Here is a 22053-nt window from a genome sequence, read left to right on the forward strand (position 1 = left end):
AATTAGATTAGGTTTATATGCAGCTTGTGAAATTTGCCTAAAAGCAGATGGAGGAGGCTCTAAGAGAAAAATTTATTCCAAAGTTAAAGGAGCCACTGGCCTCAAGGCATAATCTGGCTTTCAGATGGCTTTGGCCATGATCCATGGTAAGAAATATATTAATGTTGCGAACCTTTATCCGGCTTTCTCTTTGTCTTTTTCACACCCTTTCGTTTTCTCTAATACACACATTTGCTACCCATTCCCTAGGTCTTCATTATTCCATCCATCCACATTTTATATAGTATTGAATATTTATACTATGTGATATTTGTACATTTATATATTTAATCTTATATAATTAAAAACTATTTAATATCCCCCTTACTAAAAGAAACATGGTCTGATATTTTCTATGTCTTTCCACTCTTTTCTGATTTTATTCATTAAAACAATGCTCACCTTAACTTATCAAACTGGCTGCAGGCACCATAGACTGATCCTGCAATGCAATCTGATAAATGCTTCCTATAGGGACGAAGTCTTAAAACCACACTCCTTTACAATACCTCTGTTTTTGTCTTTAACTATATCTTTCTCAGGGTTTACAAAATACTTTCAAAAGTTCCCATATGTGAGATAAGAGTTGGACATTTGGACCCACAGACTGTCTCATGTACCTCTTTGACGTTTAGGGCCAGGTGATCAACAACTTGTGAGTGCAGGAGTCATCACTAATAAGCAATTTCTTGCCACTTGGAAGTACAATTAGGATGTGCTTCTTCAGAATTTGGCTAAGGTCCTGGATTTTCTAAATATGCTTTAAAGTAACAGTGACTATATACATGAAGAAACAAAAACTTGGGATAATGTGCTGTTTGGAATGCATTTGAGATAGTGCACCATGAGGGAAGAGGGGAAAACCAAAGGAGCTAAAAACCTGGCAAGCTATCAGAGGCAGAGATGGCAACTATTGGTTTTCTAAGTCTCTTGAATTAAAACAATGAGTGCACTGCATGTTGCATCCTACAGCTCCTCCATACAAAGTCTGGGAGTAGTTATTAGCATGTGTCTACATGATGGGAGGGAGAAAGCTAAACATTTTAAGTGTTATGGACTCTCCTTCTCAAGTTCCCATTAATGCAAATACAGTACATATGGTTTAAGTCCCAAGGGCCTTGTAGTACAGAAATCACAGATGTGGAATAAACACTATCTAAGAACACGACTTCATAGACTTCTGGCCATTAGCAGATGCCCTAGTATTCTGTGATGCCACAGAGATACCTGATAGGAGGTTATGATCCCCAAATGGGAATATTTGAGAGTCAACTGCAAATATTTCTTGGTAAACTTTGGCAGAAATTTCTCTCTCTCTCTCTCTCTCTCTCTCTCTCTCTCTCTCTCTCTCTGTGTGTGTGTGTGTGTGTGTTGTGTGTGTGTGTGTGTGTGTGTGTGTGTGTGTGTGTGTGTGTGTGTGTGTGTGTGTGTGTGTGTGTGTTTTAACTCGCAGAGATCTGGCTGCCTCTGTTTCCCTGGTACTGGAACTAAAGATGTGCACCACTAAGCCTGGCCCACATCAAAGTTTTCAAACAACACTCCCACTATGATAACTAAGTAGAGTGAAACTTTCCTGTGTACCAACGTCACAAGAGAGCTGTGGCCCATGTTTAGCAGTCTTATTGCATAGCAGTCCAGGTGATAAAATGGCAGAATGAGATAAAACAGAGCTGGTGTATCACATGCATATGGGAAAAATTTCCCAGCTCATCTGATTCTTCTATGCTATTCCCCACAGGACTGTAATTCAGGGGTCATGGTGCTCTGAGATTGCCTTCATTTCCCCAATGTTCAATTTACTTTTACTTATATATGTCACACTTGCACAAAATTCTCTGCTTCAAAAATAAGTAAATAAAGAAATTGAGTCTCTTGTATATAGCCGGTTGTTTGCTACATTCCAAACTGTCAGTATAGTTGAGAAACTTTGAGTCCTCTCCTTACATATTGATGAACTACATTTTCCCACACATCCTGCAAGTGAGATTTCAGTATCCATATGCTGACCTGAACTTAAAACTTATATTGGCAGTATTGGCAATTGCTATGTACTGTGATTCTAGTAGCTCTAAGAAGCCTCTCTGGTGATAAACTAATTCCCTAAACCTTCTGTCTAAGGTCTGGAATTTTAATTATCATATTTTCTTCTAGATGAATCCTTTGAAACAGTTATATGCTTGGACAGTAATTCTCTATAATTATTTGTTCAGACATCAGTGTACATAGACTTTTCTAAGAAAATATATTAAAACAAACAATTTCTAGTTACATATATGCATCAACACTAAAATATATGAAAAATCATAAAATAGAAATTAATTCCATAGTTTATCATTCAACTCAACTCAAAATTATCTTATTTCTAGCTATATTAAGGCACATATCCTTTATTTTGTTTATTATAGTCTATATATGTGTTTATATATTATATATTTGCATGAATTTATATTTGTTTCTTTCATATGTGGGCCAAATTTAAACATCCCTTTTTTGTATTTTGAACCTTATGTCATAAAAGTTCTTCTGTGGCACAATCCTGAAGCATCAGCTCTATGGCTCTATACCATCCTGAAGCATTAAGTCCATAGCTCTATAGCATTCTGTGAGCATAATCAGCTCCAAGGCTCTATATCATCCTCTGAGCATCATCAGGTTTTGGCTCTATATCATCCTGTGAGCATTATTAGGTTCATGGCTCTAAACTATTCTGTAAGCATCAATTGGCTCCATGGCTCCACTGCTCCACATCATCCTTCTACAGGGATGTACTATAGCACATTTGTTCTCCAATTTTTCATCATGTATTTGTTTCTACCTTTTGTTCTAATGAATGAGGGACACCAAATTAACATGTTAGTTAAAGAAAAATCTTTTGTATTTGTTTATCATACAAGCAATTCTTAGAAAGGGAACTGCTGGGTCCAAAGCTCAAATTTGGAAAGGCTAAGGAGACACAACATTAATTAATTAATTATTTAATTCCACAGAAGTTGTCCAAAGTTGTCTTGGCATACTCAAATTTAGAAGAGAGATGTTTTTATTTTATATTTAACAATGTTAAATAATTAACAAGTTGTATAGGGAAACAGTTTTGTTAGCTTTGTATTTCTTTAATAATTATTCATTTAAATTTCTTAACTTTTTTGGATAATTTTGCTAACATTCTTTAAATTTTATAACTTTGGTGAGATTAATCTTTATTACATTGAAAAGCTTTATAAGTTTACTCAAGCTTTAGAAAAATTTCTATACATGGTATCCTAATTTTAAATGATACTTTTTTGAAACTATTTATATATTACCATGTTATTTTTAGTTTATATTATGACAACTAACTTAATTTTTTAACTTTTCATATTTATATTTCATTTACTAGAAATTTCTTTCACATTCAAATATTAGACTGTAACTCATTTTCTTGACAAATCTTTTCTCTTCCCACTGTTTTGTGACCTATTATCTACATGAATTGGGTTTTTTTTTTCACCATTTATTCACTTGCTTTGTGTGTACATGTGTGAGTACATGTGCACATATATCTGCCATGGCATGTGTAAAGGAGTCAGATGACAACTTGGCACACACAGTTCTCTCTTCCTCCACCAACTGGGTTCTGGTGTTCAAATTCCAGTTGTCATGCTTGGCAGCAAGCACAGTTGCCTCTGAGCCATCTTGATGTTCCAGATATGGTTTTTATTGAGAGCCCTTTCATTTGTTTTATGACCTGTCTTTGGATTTATATTTTGATTTGTGGGATTTGAACTTTGTTACCTGCCTCCATTTTGTTTTTTGACACAAGGTCTCACTTTGGTTGCCCCTAAACTTTGATAAAACCTGCTTCCTCAGCCTCCCAAACGGTGGGTTGCCGAGGTTACAGAGGCGTGCATCACAGCCTAACAACATTTATTTATTTTTCTTCTTTTTCTCTTAGAGAGTTTCTCCCTTATTATTTGCAATATTTACTTATTTTTCTTGATTATAAATATTCCCAACAAACTTTAAATATTTCTTTCTTCATGCAGAATATCCACTCGAATTCAGAAAATTGTGTAGTAATTTAAGAAGAATGAAAATTTTGCAAATGGTAGTACTTTCTCTTAAAAAACAAGGCATGGTTTCTCATATCACGTAGTAAGAACTTACTGTTTTATTCATAGGCACATAATGAGCTCTATGCAACTGATCATGGATGTATCTTTGGAAAAAAAAAAACAATTAGGACCCAAAAGAAGGAAAAGCTCAGAACAAGTAAATGGAAGAGGTCTTTTCTTTTTTTTAAGCCACACTATCTAGTGTCAACTGTCATTTCCCTTCCTTTTGTTTAGGGTGAAGAGATGAATACAGTGTATATTGTTAATAAATCTATAAAATAATAGTAGAGAAACATGTGAACAATGAGCAATAAACATGATGACCAATAGAAACAATCCCAATAGTTATCTGTGATGGGAAGTCCATGTCATTGTAGCTTTGGTTGGAAGTTATTGATCAACTCCACTTCTCCACACAGCTGTTAAGTGATTACTTTAATGCCTGCATCCACAGAGGCATTTTATTTTAAGTGTAATAAATACAGGATTAAGGGCTGTTATTCCTAAAATAAGAACAGCATGACTACTACAAATAAGTAGTTTTTAAAGTTTTCTAAATAATGTATCCTTCCTATCATATCATTTTCATGAGTATATAAATCACTGTCATGAACAACAACAACAACAAAAAATAACTTTATAGCAGATAACCTGTATCTTCTTTAGATTTTCCTCATATATTGTACCTATAAAATCTCTGATCATCTTACTTAAATTTCTAGTCTCTTTTTATGATTAAATTTTCTAGTTACTATGACAACTTTTAATCTACTGCATGCTTTACTCTGTTTCATTGTTTAGCCTATACCTGGACTCTTTAACTAGAGTATAATTTCCACAAGAGTAAAGTGTTTTATGTGCTTAACTATTGATTCCTATGATACATTCTAAGACTCAGCATGAACACATATCACTGCCTGACACAAAGTAGTAGTTGCTTACTAAAGATTTGTCAAAAAGGTGGTCTTAGATTTCCATCTCATATTCCATGCTTCCTTTCCTCTGGGATGTAATATTAGCATGATATAAGGCAACACTGACTGACAGTGGGCATGGTATATACATAGGCACATGCAGACTGCTGTCAGTGAATGGATGCATTAAACATATATTTTACAATAGCTCCTCTTGTGATTATGTTCACATTTCTGCATCATCAGAAAAGGAAATACCATCCAATTTTAATTAATATAACTTTTACTTTACATTGTAACTAATATAAAATGTAACATATAACAAATATATAATATATAACATTACATTATACACTATAAAAATAATCAGTATAAATTATTATAATTAAAATAAAATTTAATTAAAATACTGTTAATTTTTGTGTTTTAAGTCTTAATTTTCAGAATTATAGTAGTTCCAGTATGAGTTTTGACTATATTTAAATTATCAACATATTAATTTCATTTCCCCCATTAAAATTTCAAAACCATGAAAGTGAAATAATCTGAATTTCTTATTCTACAGAAAGAGAAGTGAATATAAAATGTACTCTGCATTATGATGGAGATATGTAGGTGAATAATCACAAGTCTTTAGAAACCTTATTCTGGGACATAGGGATAATCTTAAGCCACGAAACATTAACACAAAGCTCAATACATTCAATTAAATACTTGGTTAAGCCAGTTAGAGGACCATTGGAGATGTTCCCATATTAGAATTAACACTTCTAATATGACTGTCTCCATTTCTGCTCCTGACATAAATTAATAAGACTCTATTTGGTTTAAAAAAAATCTCTCATTAGTGTCCCATCAAAAATAGCACCATGTGCCTCATTAAATTTAATGAGGTTGTTGTTGTTGTTGTTGTTGTTCCAGGGGTAGGTGTGGGTGTGTGATATATGTGTCAATGTGTTAGACTTGTATCTTCAACTAACATGCTTTAACAGGCAAAGATTTCTCAGAAGCTAGAGAAGCTTTAGAGTAAGCTATTTCTAGAATGTGGTGGCTCCCTACTGGGCTAGGTAATAAGATGATAATATACCTTTTATTTTGTCTCAAAAGACAAAAGACATTAAAAGTAGATGTTTTTATGTCAAATACTCATAGTTAAAAATGGCAGTATCAGAATGTTGTATATTTTATATAACAAACATAAGATGTATATGTCAAGACTTAACAGAAAGACTATTTTTCTACTATATCCAAAATCTCCATAGAACAGAAACCTCAAAGTGATGAAGGGACTGGAATCAGGCTAACACCTCCACCCCCCAAGACATGAAAGCTTTACTTTCTAAAAGGCAAAAATCTTACTTCATTGATGCACTTCAAGCTTATGTAAAAACTTTAGTAACCACTTGAAAGGGCAAAAAAAAAAATATGAGAATTATTAGCATGACAGGGGTGAAAGTTCTAACGAAGGCAATGATGAGTGGTGCTAAACGCACTGTCAATTTTAAGGTGTGGTTAAATAACTCTTTGTTATAATTCTTCAATCATACAGTATATCCCAACCACAGCCTAACCTCCCTCCACTTCTCCAAGTTCCTCCTCTCACCTCCCTTTTCCCCCAGGTCCCCTGCTGTGCTCCTTCATTTCTCTTCAGAAAAGAACAGGCCTTCCAGGGTTGTCAATCCAACACGGGGCATAACGAAATGCAATAAGACAAGGCACACACCCTCACATTGAGGTTGAGCCCAATAGGAGGAAAGGGGTTCCAAGAGTAGGCAAAAGAGTTGGACACACACTCCCACTCCTGCTGTTAGGAGTCCACAAATTCCCAACCCAACCCAAATAATCACAACATAAATGCAGAGGACCTAGTAAAGACCCATGCAGGCTCTGTGATTGCCTCTTCAGTCTTTGTGAGCCCCTATGTGCTCTACTTAGTTGGTTCTGTGGGCCATGTTAAGTGTAGATACAGTAATATATTCTTAGAATTAGAGTAGGTAAATTATACTTAACATTTAGAGATTTCAATAACCTTACCCAGATCTGTCAGGAAGGAAGGAATAGAAGCAGAGGTGTACAATTGGAAAGTACATGCATACAGTGGCATGTTAATGGGAGAAGAAACAAGAAGAGGGAAAGGGAAGGGAGATGCAGGAGAGACAGAGGCAAAGGTGGGTCGGGGTGGGGTGAGGTATGTTGGGGTCTTGAGGCAAATTGATTCCCATTTTTCTGAGAAACTGCTGTGCTGATTTCTAAAGTGGCTGTACAAGTTTGCACTCCCCACCAGCAGTGGAGGAGTGTTCCCCTTTCGCCACATCCTCGCTAGCATAAGCTTTCATTAGTGTTTTTTATCTTAGTCATTCTGACAGGTGTAAGATGGTATCTCAGAGTGCCCTTCCCCTATAATCAGATTGATGACTTCCTTAACTACCATCATAATGCCTTCATCCACTAACTGATAGAAGCAGATGTAGAGATTCACAGTAAAGCACTGGACCGAATTCCTGGAGTCCAGTTGGTAGAGAAGGAGGAGTGATAATAGGAGCAAATGGGAAACCCAAAGAAACAGCTGATCTGAGCAAGTAGGAGCTCACCTACTCTAGAATAACAGCTGGGGAACCTGCCTAAGACTGAACTAGACCCCCTGAATGTGGGGGATAGTTAGGGGGTTTGAGAAGTTTATGGGGTTGCTGGCAGTAGAACAAATAATTATCCCTAGTGCGTGAATTGTCTTACTGGAGCCCATTCCTTACGGAGAGATACCTTGCTCAGCTTAGATACAGGGGGATGGGTCTTGGTCCTGCCCCAAATGATGTGCCAGACTTTGATGATTCCCCATGGGAAGCCATACCCTCTTGGAGGAGCGGATGGGTATGGGGTGGGGAGATGGTAGGGATTTGGAGGACAGGAGGGAGAGGGAACTGGGATTGGTATATAAAATAAGATTCTTTTAAAAATAAAATTAAAAATAAAATAGGAAACAAGATCAAAGCTCTTAAAGACAATATTGGGGAAATTTAATATAAATGGCAGGCTGAATACAAACATGAATCCTATTCTATCGCAGTCAAGCAACAAAAACAGAGAAGGAAAGCATAATCATAACCTTGACTCATTCAGTCAGTGGAAAATTCCAAAACACCATCCAGTTTGTATGAAAGCAGTTTAGTACAAGTCAAATAGTTTCCCAGGCATAAAAAACAATAAAGAAATCTATAAGACCACTTATAACCTAAAAAGAAAATCAGAAATATCAGACACATTTACATTATAATTTTGAATTGGTTACATGTTCTCTCTAATAAGTACAGCTTTCAAGACTGGGTTATAAAAACAAAAACAACAAATCAGTGTACTACTCACTGAGACAAAACTAAAAGGAGAACGAGGTTGAAAATGAAGGATGTAAATTTATGCTAATGAAGTGTTTTAAAAATCTTGCAGTTTCCATATCAGGAAAACAAAAGAAGTTCTAAGGATGAGCAGTAAATTGTGAGCCAAATATTTCTATTTTTTTACCAAAATAATTTTCTTCCTTGTGGAGAGACAGTTAGAGCCTCTTCCTTATTTACGTGTGAGAGACAGTCAACACTTTAGCAACTCTTTAATATTTTGCTGAACAATCCTTGATACTTCCCCCATCCAGGACCTGAATGGGCAGGATTCAGATAAACTAGAGGAAAGTAAACTTTAGAGAGAGGTTATAAGAGTTATTATCTTACAGATAATATACTCAATGACCTCTCTTGAGGAGAAATAAGCTTTGTGCCAAGACACTGAGTGAGGTGATATTTTGTTTGTGCTCTAACAAATAAAGATTGCCTGAAGATCAGAGGGTGGAGCTAGCCACAGTTACCCATAGAGGCCAGACAGAGGTGGCACACACCTTTGATTTCATTATTTGGGAATCTCATGCCTTTGATCCCAGTACTTGGGAGGCACACACCTTTAATCCCAGAACTAGGGAGATGGAGACAGGCATATAAGGCATGTGGAGAAAGGATTTCTTGCCTGAGGATTCATAGAGATAGGAGCTCAACCTTTTCTGATCTGATGATTTCGTAGAGGTAAGAGCTCTAGTGGCTGGCTGCTCTGCTTCTTTGATCTTTCAGCTTTCATCCTTTAATATCTGACTCTGGGTTTTTGTTATTAAGGCCAATTAGAATTTATGCTACAAACGAGAACTGGGATTTGCTTTCTATGGCAGCTACTGTTGTATGAAGAGCAGTCTGACTTGCTAAAACATTATTTTCACATAGGAAACAATGATGTTGTATGGTTATAGCTCTAATTACATAAAGCAGAATTAATCCATATATATATATATATATATATATATATGATCTGAAATTTCTTCATATAACATTCTTCATGTAACAATAGCAAATACAATAGGATAACACATCCACATATAACAAATAAACAAGAAAATTACACACACTGAAAGCTCAACTGTGCATTAAGCCACAAAGAATATATCAACATATATCCTCTAAAGCCATATTTCTTAAATACAGTGCTCTTACAATTAGAAATTAAAAGTAAATTCCAGAGATGTTGGAATACATCCTTAATCCTAGCACTAGAGAAGCCGAGGTTGATGGATTTATGAATTGGAGCCCAGACATAGCTACATAGTGAGACCATTTCTTTGTCTCTCCACCCAACACCACTACAAAATCAACAGCAACAACAAAAACTAAACATTAAAAATTCTATTCCCTTGGAAGTAGTAACATATACCTATATACAAAAGAACAAAAATGACACTAAAAAACAGAATTAAAAATTCTTAAAATGACATTGGATGATAAAACTTACAAGAATAGGATCAAAATGCAATATAGTAAGAAAACTAACCAAGGTAAATTCATTTATGAAAGACAATAGACATGAGAAAGTTATTTCACATAGATTCATCATTAGTACAACTGAAATGTTGAAATAAAATGGAACCAAAAATATCCAAAGATATGAAAACTACTCTGACATAGTGAGAGAGACAAGAGCTTATAGGTTTGTAAGCTCCACAATTTGCAAGGTTGCACATGTGTGCAGATCAATGGTAGAGTACTTGCTTGGCATGTCTAAGATCCCAGGTTTGAGTCCAGTATTGTAAAATTTAAGTGTTTTAGAGACTTAGCAAAGAGTTTACATCCTCATACATATCCTTGCAGAATCACCAGGTCTTATGGATAACAGAATAAATATTCTATGAACCTCTAATAAAGAAATATAGTTAATTATGAGAGCACAAAATAGGCTAGTGCTAGAGTTCTTCACATATTCATGCCCCAAAACAGTGGGCCAAGTGGAAATGAAAACATGACCCAAATAATTAGTACCCAACCAAAGAATCTAAAATCACTGTTAAGAAAGGTGGTTGCCTCTTCTTCTCCCCAACATGAGGGAAGCCTAGGTCCTGCTCCAAATGATGTGACAGACTTTGGAGATCCCTCATGGGAGACCTCACCCTCCTTGGGGAACAGAAAGGGGATGTAATATGGGGGTTAGTCGGTGGGGGGGGGTAGGAAGGAAGGGAGGGAGAGGGAACTGGGATTGACATGTAAAACAAGCTTGTTTCTAATTTAAATCCAAAATTAAAAAAAGAAAGGTAGTTGAATAAAATGAAGGATAATATTTGGATTGATATACTCTGAGAACTATAGGAACAAAAAAGAAATAAAGTACAGTGAACCTGACAATATAAAATGTTTCTTGTAAATGTGTAGCTATCTTCTAATTCATATAGTAGGCAATTTGCTTGAAGTGAGAAAGAACTGTAAGCTTATCTGTGATGATAACTCATTTTCAGGAGAGAAAATAAAAACAGAGACATGAGAAACAAAGGTTGATTAAGACTACAGTGCAAAGAAAATAGAGACAGAGGAAATTGCTCATGGTTGTTCTGTCTTGCTACAGGGACCCATATTTTACAAGGTCAAGTTTACAAATGTGTTTGGTAAAGTCCAGGCTCCTTTTGCACATTGAGGTGACACAAATTTCATTGCAAAGCTGTTTGGACTGTACATGACTTGTCTAGGGTTAAGAATCTATTTATTTATTTGTAAGTATGTATGCATATGTGTGTATGTGGGGGACTACAGAAATGTGAGGGTTCACATGTATGGTACACGCGTGCAAGTGTGTGTGTGAGAGACACATATATGTGTCCATGGAAGCCAGAGGAGGACATTGGGTATCCTGTCTTGTCATTCTCCCCTTTATCGCATTGAGACCATTCTCTGACAGAAACTGGAGCAAGGCTGGAGACCACCAAGAAGCAGCAACCCTCCTGTTTCTACACACGACAGCATTAGTATTAAATTCCCTGTCCAATATTTTAAAAACTATTTCTTCTAAATTTTGGATATGAGTGTCTGAGTGTGGGTTTGAGATTCCAGATGATTGTGAGTCAGTATATGCTACATGACAGGAAATTGTGTTTGCTGATGAATGAATAACAGTTAATAGCATATTTAAGCTAAATATAGAATATTTATGTAAATATTAACCAGAATAAAATTTAATAGAAGCCACATATGCATCATCTAATATTTATTTTAAAATTAGGAGAATGCCATGTCTTTAGAGATGATATGTTCCTAATGACCAGAAAGGCTTCTCTATCAGTTGAAGTGAAAAAACAAAGTTTTCAGTCAATGGCTGCACAGCATCCTTTACTGCCAGTGTACATCCATATTCAACAGCTACCTTAGGGGAACCATAAAAATTTCCCTCTTTGATGAAATTTTTGTTCTTACACTTTTCACCTTCCAGTATTTCCTTCATTCATTCAGTGTCACTGTCACCCTCATCACCCACTCTCCTGCTCCCCTGCCTTTTGTTTCCTGTGTCCCTTTGTTGCTAGTGTGGGATCGCTTAGGCTTCATTTTGTCCTGACTGTTCAGAGCCATCAGTGTATCCCATCCTCTACTGACTGTTGTCAAGATTTGCCACCGTGTTGGCTCTGCGTCTCCTTCCTTTCAAGACCTTAACTATTTAATACATGTAATATAATGGCTTCAGCATGCTTCTCAATAGTTCTAAAACCATAAGAAGATTAAGATTACAAGGGCTCTTGATGTAAGTTGTGGATATTTCAATGTGATATCACATGAATAAGTCCCATAACATAGCTGTCTACCTTTTTCAACTTTCATATTCAAGTCTTATTTATGTAAGTCTCACTTTGCAACTCCAAAGTGATCCTGTGTATAGTTGTTTTCCTGGCTTAAAATTATTAAGTATAATTTATGTTGGCTTTATGACTTGTGGCAGAAATTCAGCAATAAATTTTATAGTATAATTATTTTATGAAGTTGGTAAAGTTTATGTAAGAATTTATGTACCCTTGCTCTAACATACTTGATACTTCCTGAAACTCATTTTTATTTTCCAGTTGTATTACACTCATACTATCTGCCATCCAGTTCCAAACATAGTACCTCCTTAAATATTTGTCATTTAATTTGTATAAAGTCTACTAAATTTATTATCTAAACTTATTTTGAGTGGTTCTTTATTGTTTCTTGTTTCTTAACAACATGCATATACTTAAAAGTCATAACTATTGTGTTTGTCTGTCTTGATAGACTAATTAAGCAGAAATTTGGGCAAGCTTTTGAAAATAAGAAGACATATAGAAAGTATTATGACAGTGAAGCATGGGAACCAGGCATGATCAATGCAATACACTCCTTAGAACTTTACAGATGGGTTTTGTCTAGTGGGATATAGAGAAGATGTGGTATGGTTAGGTCTCAAACTTGGCTAAGGGATGCTAAGAACAAAATAATGAAGATTTGGTGGGGAAAGACAAAGTTTAAGCAGCATAAGAACTCAACATGATTTCCTCACTTCAAAAGACAGTGTATTCACTAAGTTATCAAAATTTACTTATTTCAAGCAGCCAAGTGAACATTAATTTGGCAGATCACTATCCCTTTGTTTCTACGCAGTTATACCTGAATAGCTTGCATTTTATCTTGCTTGTTTTTTCTTTAAAAAATGGATTTAAGGCTCTTTTTCTATCTTTATGAAATTAAGTTTAATATTTGTAATTATGTCAACAAAATTGGATAACATTGGAAGTCAGGCATACTTTTACAAAAAAAAAAAAAAGTACCCAAGAAGTCTGGCCTCCAGAAATCTCTCAGCCAGAAGACAGTCAAAACATAGAAGAACAGAATATTTTCATTGTGGTCCCCAAACAGCCTTCAATTAAGAGAAACAATCGGCTGATGTTTCTCATTTGTTGCCAGGAATCTCTCTGCAGCATTTCTGGGGTTTTTCCTTCCTTCATCCAAACATGAGGCTTTGCCCCTGTGACTCTGTAATTGTTTAGTAGCTGTTGGGGGCATGCTGTGAACAGTGGCCCTGTTGTGTATGCATCGTGGGGACATGCACACAGACCAGAAAAGAACGGACAGTTCCATGTTCAAAATATTCTCACCCAGCCCCTTCCAACTTCCAAAATAAAATTAGCCTTGACTTGTTATACTGGGGAACCACATATTTTAAAAACACCAGAGTTTTAAAGTTCCCGAGAGGGGTAATTCTTTTGTTTTCCCTGTCACTAAGAATCCTTTTCCTTTTGTGAACTCTAAAGAAGCTAAAATACCAGTACCTTAGCTGTTTTCTGTTTCCAGCTCTAGCTAGAGCAGAAATAAAACAACAGTATATCTGTGTATCTGTTTCATCCTACATGGCCTGAGGAATTGCTCAGTCCTTTTGTTGGGGCCTATTAAACAAATCCTGTATTTCTTATATCATTGTAATAATATTATATGGCAGGCAAAAATATAATGATAAATGATAATTTGCCAAAAAGATGAAAAAAACCCTGAGGTGTTACCTATCAAAAGTTCTCCTTCTGTCTGTGATGCAGCACAGATTGCGATCGTGACAGTAAATCTGGTGCTATTGTTAATGCCATGGCACTTGGGTTTTTGGCTTGCTTTAGTCCAATCTGTGACATGCTTGTGAATATCTTTCTTCTGTTCTGTCTGTATGGCATATGGATTTCTGGGATACAACGTCAGACCTATCCACATAACAAGTGTTCAGAGCACCTTATCATTTTAAAAAGCCAATTACTCAAAAAGACAAATGTGAAATGTTTCACATTTAATGATGAGCAAATCTGCAAAACAAATGCAATTTTGCCCGTTCTAAAAAGTTTAGTTTAACTGTAAATATTGCAATGGAGTCTTGTATGACACACACCACTGATAGTGAAAAGCTCATTTCATACATATTGTATATCATCACTGTCAATTACATCTGCACAGGATTGAAAATGAGGGTGGTGTAAGTAATTAGAAATAAAGAAAATAGAATATTCTAAACTACAAGGCTCTGAAATCACTGTAAAAATGTCACTGCTAACATTGAACATTCTAAAAAAATATTTTGAAAGTCTCACCCAAAAAACTGAAAACTGCATATGTCTGCAGAGGTAAAGGTCACTCATGAAACACTCAACAACAAAAAATACCAATTCATTTTTTAGAAATATTTGTCAATATGTAAAGAATGTTTTGTACATAAGTTCTCAGTTACTCTTGAATCAGTGGCTGTATGTAATATTCCCACATGGAATGATGTCCTCTCAGATACTTTAAAACAAAGGTTTAGTGAAGGACTTTAGGGGGACATCTTGACTGCTTTGATTTTATGCATGGCAAGTAAAACAATTAAAATACAAAAACAATGGCTTTAAAACTAGTTCTTTTATAATTTAAACTTTTATATTTACTCATGGTAGAGACAATACCTGATTCACAAGTAAGCACCTTGTCTATAACTACCTTACCCTACTTAGGCAAAACAAAGATGAGACTAAATATAAAAATAAGAAACAATTCCACTTTTCAACATCCTGTATAGGTTATGTAAATACAATAATACAATTCACATTTAAATAGCTCAGCTCCTTCGTGTGTGTGTGTGTGTGTGTGTGTGTTTGTGTGTACAAATTCTTTACAATCTTTTTTTTTTAAACTGAATGCTGGTAGCAGAATACTGTATGACATGAGACATGGAATGCCCTCAGCATTATCAGTTTTAGAAGAAACTGATCTTGATAATTTTTAACATCATATAGCAAGTGGAATAGATTTACCAGGCTTGGATTGTTGGGGTATGATAAAGTTCACTCTGTTCTTGAACCTCTATTCTACACTGAAATGTAGTTCTACAAAAAGTATCAGAAGGTAGCCAGTTAGCTGTTGCAAAGCACACATAGAAAAGTTTCTGTATTAGAAGATGAGACTAAACAATATCCCACTATTATCTGTGACATATTTCATGATAACATTTTGCTATATAGTATGAAATTTAGAGAAGAAGAGCTAAGCATCTGGTCTACACAGTTAAAAAAAAACAGAACATACTATCAATCCTAACATTACTGTCTGTAATTAGTTGAAATGATATATCTATGTAGGTTCATTTCATATGAATACATGTACTATAATTTTTACATTAGTGGTGACTGAACCCTCATCCTTGTGGAAGCCAAGCAAGTTCACTACCATTGACCTGTATCCATATTCTTTCAATTTTTTTTTTTGAGTTTTCTCTGGGTAGACCTTAAATTTACTATGTAGCCTGGGCTGGCTTTAAACTTGTGGTGTTCCTACCTCAGCCTCTGACATGATCACATTATGGATGTATGTCAGGATTCCCAAATGCATGTCCATGTTAATTTAAAGTGGATTGATATGATGATAGATAATAGCGAACCATGTGGCCTTTGGATGTATAATTACGATAAGCAGCATTGTAGATCTGCCTGAAAACTATGATGAAAAAGCACAGGCACAAGGTAGAAGCCTAAAGAACCTCTACTGAACTTGTCTGCTCTCCACTTTCCACTAATGCTTCAGAATCAATTCTGTGCTAAGCTGAAACTCTGAAATGTGATGGGTTATGTAACTCATGTGAGTTGCATAGTAATATTTGATTTCTAACAGTAGGGTCCTAAAAAATATAGCACTCAAATCCTACTCTCAGATAGTAATTTCAGTATTCATGTTAATGGCTTGAGCCAAAGAAAACTTCACAGAGGAAATCGATGCCCACAGTGCTTTGTCAAGAAGACTCAAGATCACAGAAACACAAGGTGATGGCAAACACTTATCAATGGACACATTCCATGGAGGGTCTGAACAGATCACCCTTGACTAGAGTCAGGTAGCAACAGATCTCAGTTGACAGATCTGCTGTACATTTTTGTAGTTCTAGTGCTTGTCAACCAAAGGTCAAAATCACATATTGAAGCTGGAAGAGACAGGGCGCTTAGGTGACAGTCGGAAAGATTAGATGTTAAGAACATTAAGCTTTTTAGAATGCATATCCTTCCAAAATCATTAGGCAAACCCAGAGTCAGATCCTCTGGGCTGGTAGTCCACTCATCTAACTTAATCTATCTGATGCATTGGGAACTGTCCTAACCCCGTGAAAAGGCAGCCTTCTCAGCTATAAAAGTCTGGTGACACCTATTTCACAGAGATACCAAGAAAGACAATACATGGGAAAATCCTGTAAACCACAGAGTTCTCCACAAATCCATCATGGGACTTCTCCCCATCACACTGCCTTTAGCTCCTAGTTCCCAGGGCTGTAATAGTATGCTGTTCTACTCTGCTTATCATCCACAATGCAAAGTATTGAACATCTAAGGAAGCAGCGGGACTGATATCCAGATTTTATAGACAAACACCAGACTGCTGAGAAGGGCTTTTCCCAGCATCTCATGTATTGAAGACTGTCCAAAAGGTATTTCCAGAGTTTATACCCAGATTCAATTTTTAAAATAATTGTCCAATGGGGAGGGGTGAGTAATAATGATGTAGAGTTTAACTGTGGCAGATGCAGACTTCCACAGTCAGTCTCCAGAATGTTCGTGCTAAGTGAAATGCTACTTGGGCAGTACCTGAGCCCATAAAGTGTCAGGTGGCCATTTGGAAAGAGAAAAAGGAAGAACAAGATCAACATTTCATAAGTGGCTTGCATTTTTTGCACCTGTTATTCTACAATTTCTCTCAGTTTTATTTCAAAACACTGCAGTTGGGATCTCCTTGCCAACCTGAGATGGCATAAGTCTGGATACCAGAACAAAATGTGAGAAGGTCCTTCTGTCTTTAACGCCTGTTCACCAGTGACTCAGCCTCCAATTAATCTGTTTCTTCAGTAGGAATTTAATAAAAGTCAAGCACACACATGTTCAGACTTGCTTAGTAGTGAAGTTGTGTTAACATTTTCTGTCTAGCCAGGTCAAAAATCCCATGTAATTGGATACCAGAAACCACTTTGAGAAGTATAAGGATTTTTCCATTTATTCTGAGCAATTGATGATTTGTGATAGGGAAGTTTAAAACTAAAATGAAACTACAATGAGAAGGGCCCTTCTTATTAAACATTGTAAAGGGAAAGAGTTTGTATTGTTGTCAAAATGCACATAAAACTCAACACATTCAGTTAGTTATTATCTATTTGTTTATGAACCAAAAAATTCACAGTCACTCAGTGATGTTTATTCCCATTTCACTGTGTGGGTGATGATCAGAACTGGTCATGTAGTGTTCTGTTTGGAGGAAGCTCTAAAGCAGTTGTCTGTGCCTGAAAACCGAGTGTGCCTCGGTGTGTTCTGGAGGGAATCACCAACACTGCAGATGGAAATGCAGGTTGGATGCATTTATGACTAGCTGAGATAACAACACTCAAAACCCGAGGCTTCCAAGATTCGAGCCAGCCTGCTTCATTTAAACAACTATAGTGGTGTCAAAATCCTAGGAAAACCCAAATTTTCTGAGACTTTATGGAAAGGGACATTTAGCCAATAGCTGAAATATACATTAATTTTGCATAAATCATAAACTAGAATCCCTTTACCAGTACCTCTTGACTGTCTACTTTGTAGTCTAATTGCTAATGCTAAAGAATCTGAAAACCAAATCTTGGTTTTACATTTGCAGTGGGGAAGGATGACTCATGCACACAGGCTATCTTATATAACTGTGAAAAAATTTAAGGGCATATTACTTAAGAAATCCCTATTCAATGCTAAAGGCAGTCATCTGAAGACAGAAGGAGTTAATAATGGATCTCCATATACTGCTTTCAGATTTCATCTGGTTCCACAGTACAGCAATTGATTACTTTCCTGTCTTTGAAAAGGTTTAATCAATTAATTGAAAATATAGCTATTTGTACACATTTCAAATAAATGTATAGGAATTCTATATTCCAAATGAATATGAAACATTATGAGAGAGGCCTGCATGTCAAGGAAATTTAAAATTAGTGGAAATGAAAAAGGATGGTGACATTTTAGGCTCTGCTGGAATATAAAGTACCAGAGAGATCAGATGGCTTTAAATGCTAGATTTTATCATTTGCCATCTAGGAAAAAAATAAAGAAAAAATCAAGACTGAGTAAATTGTTCTAGGGCCATGTTGTATTTCTTCATTTTGTTGCTATTAAACAGGGTTATAAAATCTCTGTATCTTCAGCATTTTCATTACTTCTGTATCTTCTACTCATTTGGATTGTACATTTTAGAACAATTTTTATAAGTGATTCAAAAATAATTTTGAAAGTGACTACCTGAAGATTACTAGCCAGAAAACTAGGTAATATTTATACAGTTATAAAAATTAATGTTTACTATGTATTTATATATATAATAATTTCATCATCATTCTTAATAATCATACTGTGTCTACAAATCAGTGCTTGTCAGGATTTTTCATTCATGAACATGGAAAAACTATTGAAACTTTGATTGAAGTATATATCATGATCTCTTGACAAGAGTTTGTTTAGACATCTCTCCACAAACAATTTTTAACCTGAGCAAGCAGAAAGAGTCTGATGGCCTTCATTGTTGCATGGAAAAAATACCAAGGAGAACAAGAACTCTTATCTTTAAACAACTCCCAGAGACAATTCAGGAATTGTCCTTCTTACTCTATTGTTTGTTCTCACCTCATTTCATTTTGTCTCAATTGCTAAATCTGAAAAACATGAGCTAAATGACATAAATAAGTTTTACAGACTTCAAAGACCCATACATCTGGCACTATTATAGTCATTACAACTAATGCTGGTCAGTCAGTGTGCTCTTGGGATGTTGAATATCAAACTGTTTCTTCTCTCCTGAATTTGTTGCCAATTGGACCTCAGTGAACATCTAGAAAACCAACATATATTCCAGAAAACGAAATGTGTTCAAGGATGGTTTGTTACTTAGGGATAGCTTAAGGTTCATGAAATCATTCTGGAAAATCGATAGAATAGTATTGGTTAAAAAAATATGTAAATCTTTATTTTATATTCTTTATCTGTAGCCTATTTTAAAAACCATTGGCTTCTTTTAGTAAGTCAAACTTTCTACTTGTTCTTCCATAGCAGTATCAAGTAGCTTGATACTGCAATTCCTGTACTCCTCTTAAGCAGCATGCCCACCACCCGTGCAGACAGACCTATAAGCGTTGATGTTCTTTCTGAATCAAGCTGGACCTCAGTTCACTCTCCTTGATGTATTAGGTAAAATACAGTACTTTCCAGAGGATGTCATCATTTTTATACAGAGAGAATTAGTAGCATAGAAACCAATGATGGTGCAGCTATTTATGGTTCTTCTGTTGCTTTTAATCAGAATCAAGTAAATATACTCATTACAACAGGAATTAGGCAATTGCATCTCACCTGTATTTTGAAAGATCATCAGTGAAGAATATTTGATTTATGACCAAAATTAAAGAGAATGAAAAAGCTGATCTTGTCTAATGGACAGTGATAAGGACAGATAATTTCAAAGTAACAATTGATAAAATACAAACAGAGCATGGGAGGCCTAATAGTTTTTCTTTTCTGCTTCAGATTTTGACTAGAACCACATTCCTGTACCACTACAACCCACTAAGTACTTTGTACTGCAGAACAACCTTACCACTTCTCTCCTTGCTAAAAAACGTCAGTAGTATCACATACTGTCAGGTAAGAGGGAAGCATCCTGGCCATGGCTCACATGAATCCATACAGCTTGTTTCCTAACATAAAACACTCTATCCTCTTCATTGATTTCATCCATACTAGGTATCTTTTGGATCATTAAATAAACTATCCTCTGTCCTGACTCAAGGTCTTTGAATGAGATGCTCTTTCTCTCTGCAATCTCCTAGACTCTCTTACCCAGTCATTCCCCTCTTCCCAATTTAAAGATCTATTCTTAGGAGGGCCTTGACTCTTCTGAGTAGATATTGCTTAAGACGATGTTGGTGCTAATTGAGTAATTTGCTTCAAATATAGCAAGGAAATGTCAATTTCAGTCATAGACACTATGAAGTCCAGAATTATGCTTGTTTACATGGAGTTAACAGTTTTAGATCAGTATTGGAACATTAACTCATATATGCATATACATATATATAAATACATAAGATATTACTATATAATGCATTTTATAATATGTTGAAATAAATATATTTTATAACTCATATAATATATGATATTTTCATATATTATTTATATATTGTATATGTAACTTAATTTTATATATACTGAGTGATTACTTGTGAGTATCTTTTGCATTCTTGACTGGGGCTATATACTCAATTCCTTCATGATTAAGATGAAATGCTCAGTCTGGAGAGACTGCTCAGTAGTTAAGACCATTGGCTGCTCTTCCATAGGACCTGTGTTCAAATAACCACATCCACAGGATGGCTCACAACCACCTGTAATTCCAGCCCCAGGGGACCTTGAACCCTCTTCTGGCCTCCACAGGGTCCCAGGCATAATATGGTACAGAGACATACATGTGGAAAGTATGTTCTAAAGACACTTTTAGAAAGTTCTAAAAAGCTTTTAGAAAGAGGAAATGTCACCTCTGTATTGAAATTTCTGATAGTCTGGTTTACTCTCCTTTGACCTTATTGGTTAAGAATGGTTCTCATTTAATTATAAACTCCTTTAATGCTAATAATTGTACATTTAAAATATTACTGTATCTCCATGGGGAGTCAACTATGCCTGGCACATCAAGTTGAGTTTGAAACTTTCTATCTTGCTCTCAATGTCTTTTTCTCTCTACTCTCCCTACAAAGGAAGCTTTGACCTCACATTTTCTGTTCCTTAAGGGTATGATGTAGTCCATGATCTTGGAGCACCTTATCATTTTCTTGCTACAATGTGCAGCAAAGGAATTGAAAATATATACTTTATCACATGATCTAGGACTTCTGTCTCCTTAACTCTTAGTTTAATAAGCACTTCAAATGTGAAGTAAATGTCAAAGTGAAGTGTAATTGTTAATTCCTTATAGTTCACAAGTGTTTAGGATAAAAAGATGCCTATTCTGAACACATCTTCCATTGCTCAAGACATTCCTTTAATATTCTATTTTTTTTTTTTTGCTGTTTGCTACTGGCTATCCAAGTCACTGTTTGGGATATAGGATGCTGAAGCAGTTTGCTATAATCACTGTTTAAAGTACAGTGCATGTTGCTGAACCACAGAGAGTATAAGCCATACACATCATATAGAGTTGAAGTCGGAAACACAAATGATTATTCTGGTGATACTTTCAATACTTTTTCATGTGACCATAATTTATGATGTAGTGTTTGTTTTTCACAATCTTTTTATTCTTTCAAAGTCCTGATAAGAATGAAGGTTACTTGATGCTTACATTCTTGTCTTGACTGTCACTAGCTCTTGAGTCACCTTGAGCATCTTCCACACATCACAGACTAGCATATTTATTTCTGCTTTCATCTCTAGGAGTCTGTTAGTTTATGCAAAAATGTTAATGAGGTTGTAGCAAAGTTGTAGGGAAGTTAAATGTTTGTCACAATGGATGAGCAAAGAAATCTACTTGAAAGCTCTAATTAAGTTGTCATTGTATGCATTGTGTGCTTATTTAGTGATCACTGTATATGCATCAATAATTATTAGCCTTGTTTTAGAAAAGAGGAGGTTTTAAGAAAGTGCTTGATAA

The 22053-nt window shown here is 35.5% G+C and overlaps 1 protein-coding gene across 1 annotated transcript in view; it reads right to left on the reverse strand.

Annotated features, from left to right (window-relative positions):
• Positions 1-22053, reverse strand: part of Arhgap15 (Rho GTPase activating protein 15) — a 574586-nt gene that overhangs the window by 319029 nt on the left and 233504 nt on the right. The gene's annotated exons all lie outside the window — the stretch shown is intronic.

The sequence above is a fragment of the Cricetulus griseus genome, chromosome 6 (genome assembly GCF_003668045.3).
Source record: "Cricetulus griseus strain 17A/GY chromosome 6, alternate assembly CriGri-PICRH-1.0, whole genome shotgun sequence".
NCBI classification, from domain to species: Eukaryota; Metazoa; Chordata; class Mammalia; order Rodentia; family Cricetidae; genus Cricetulus; species Cricetulus griseus.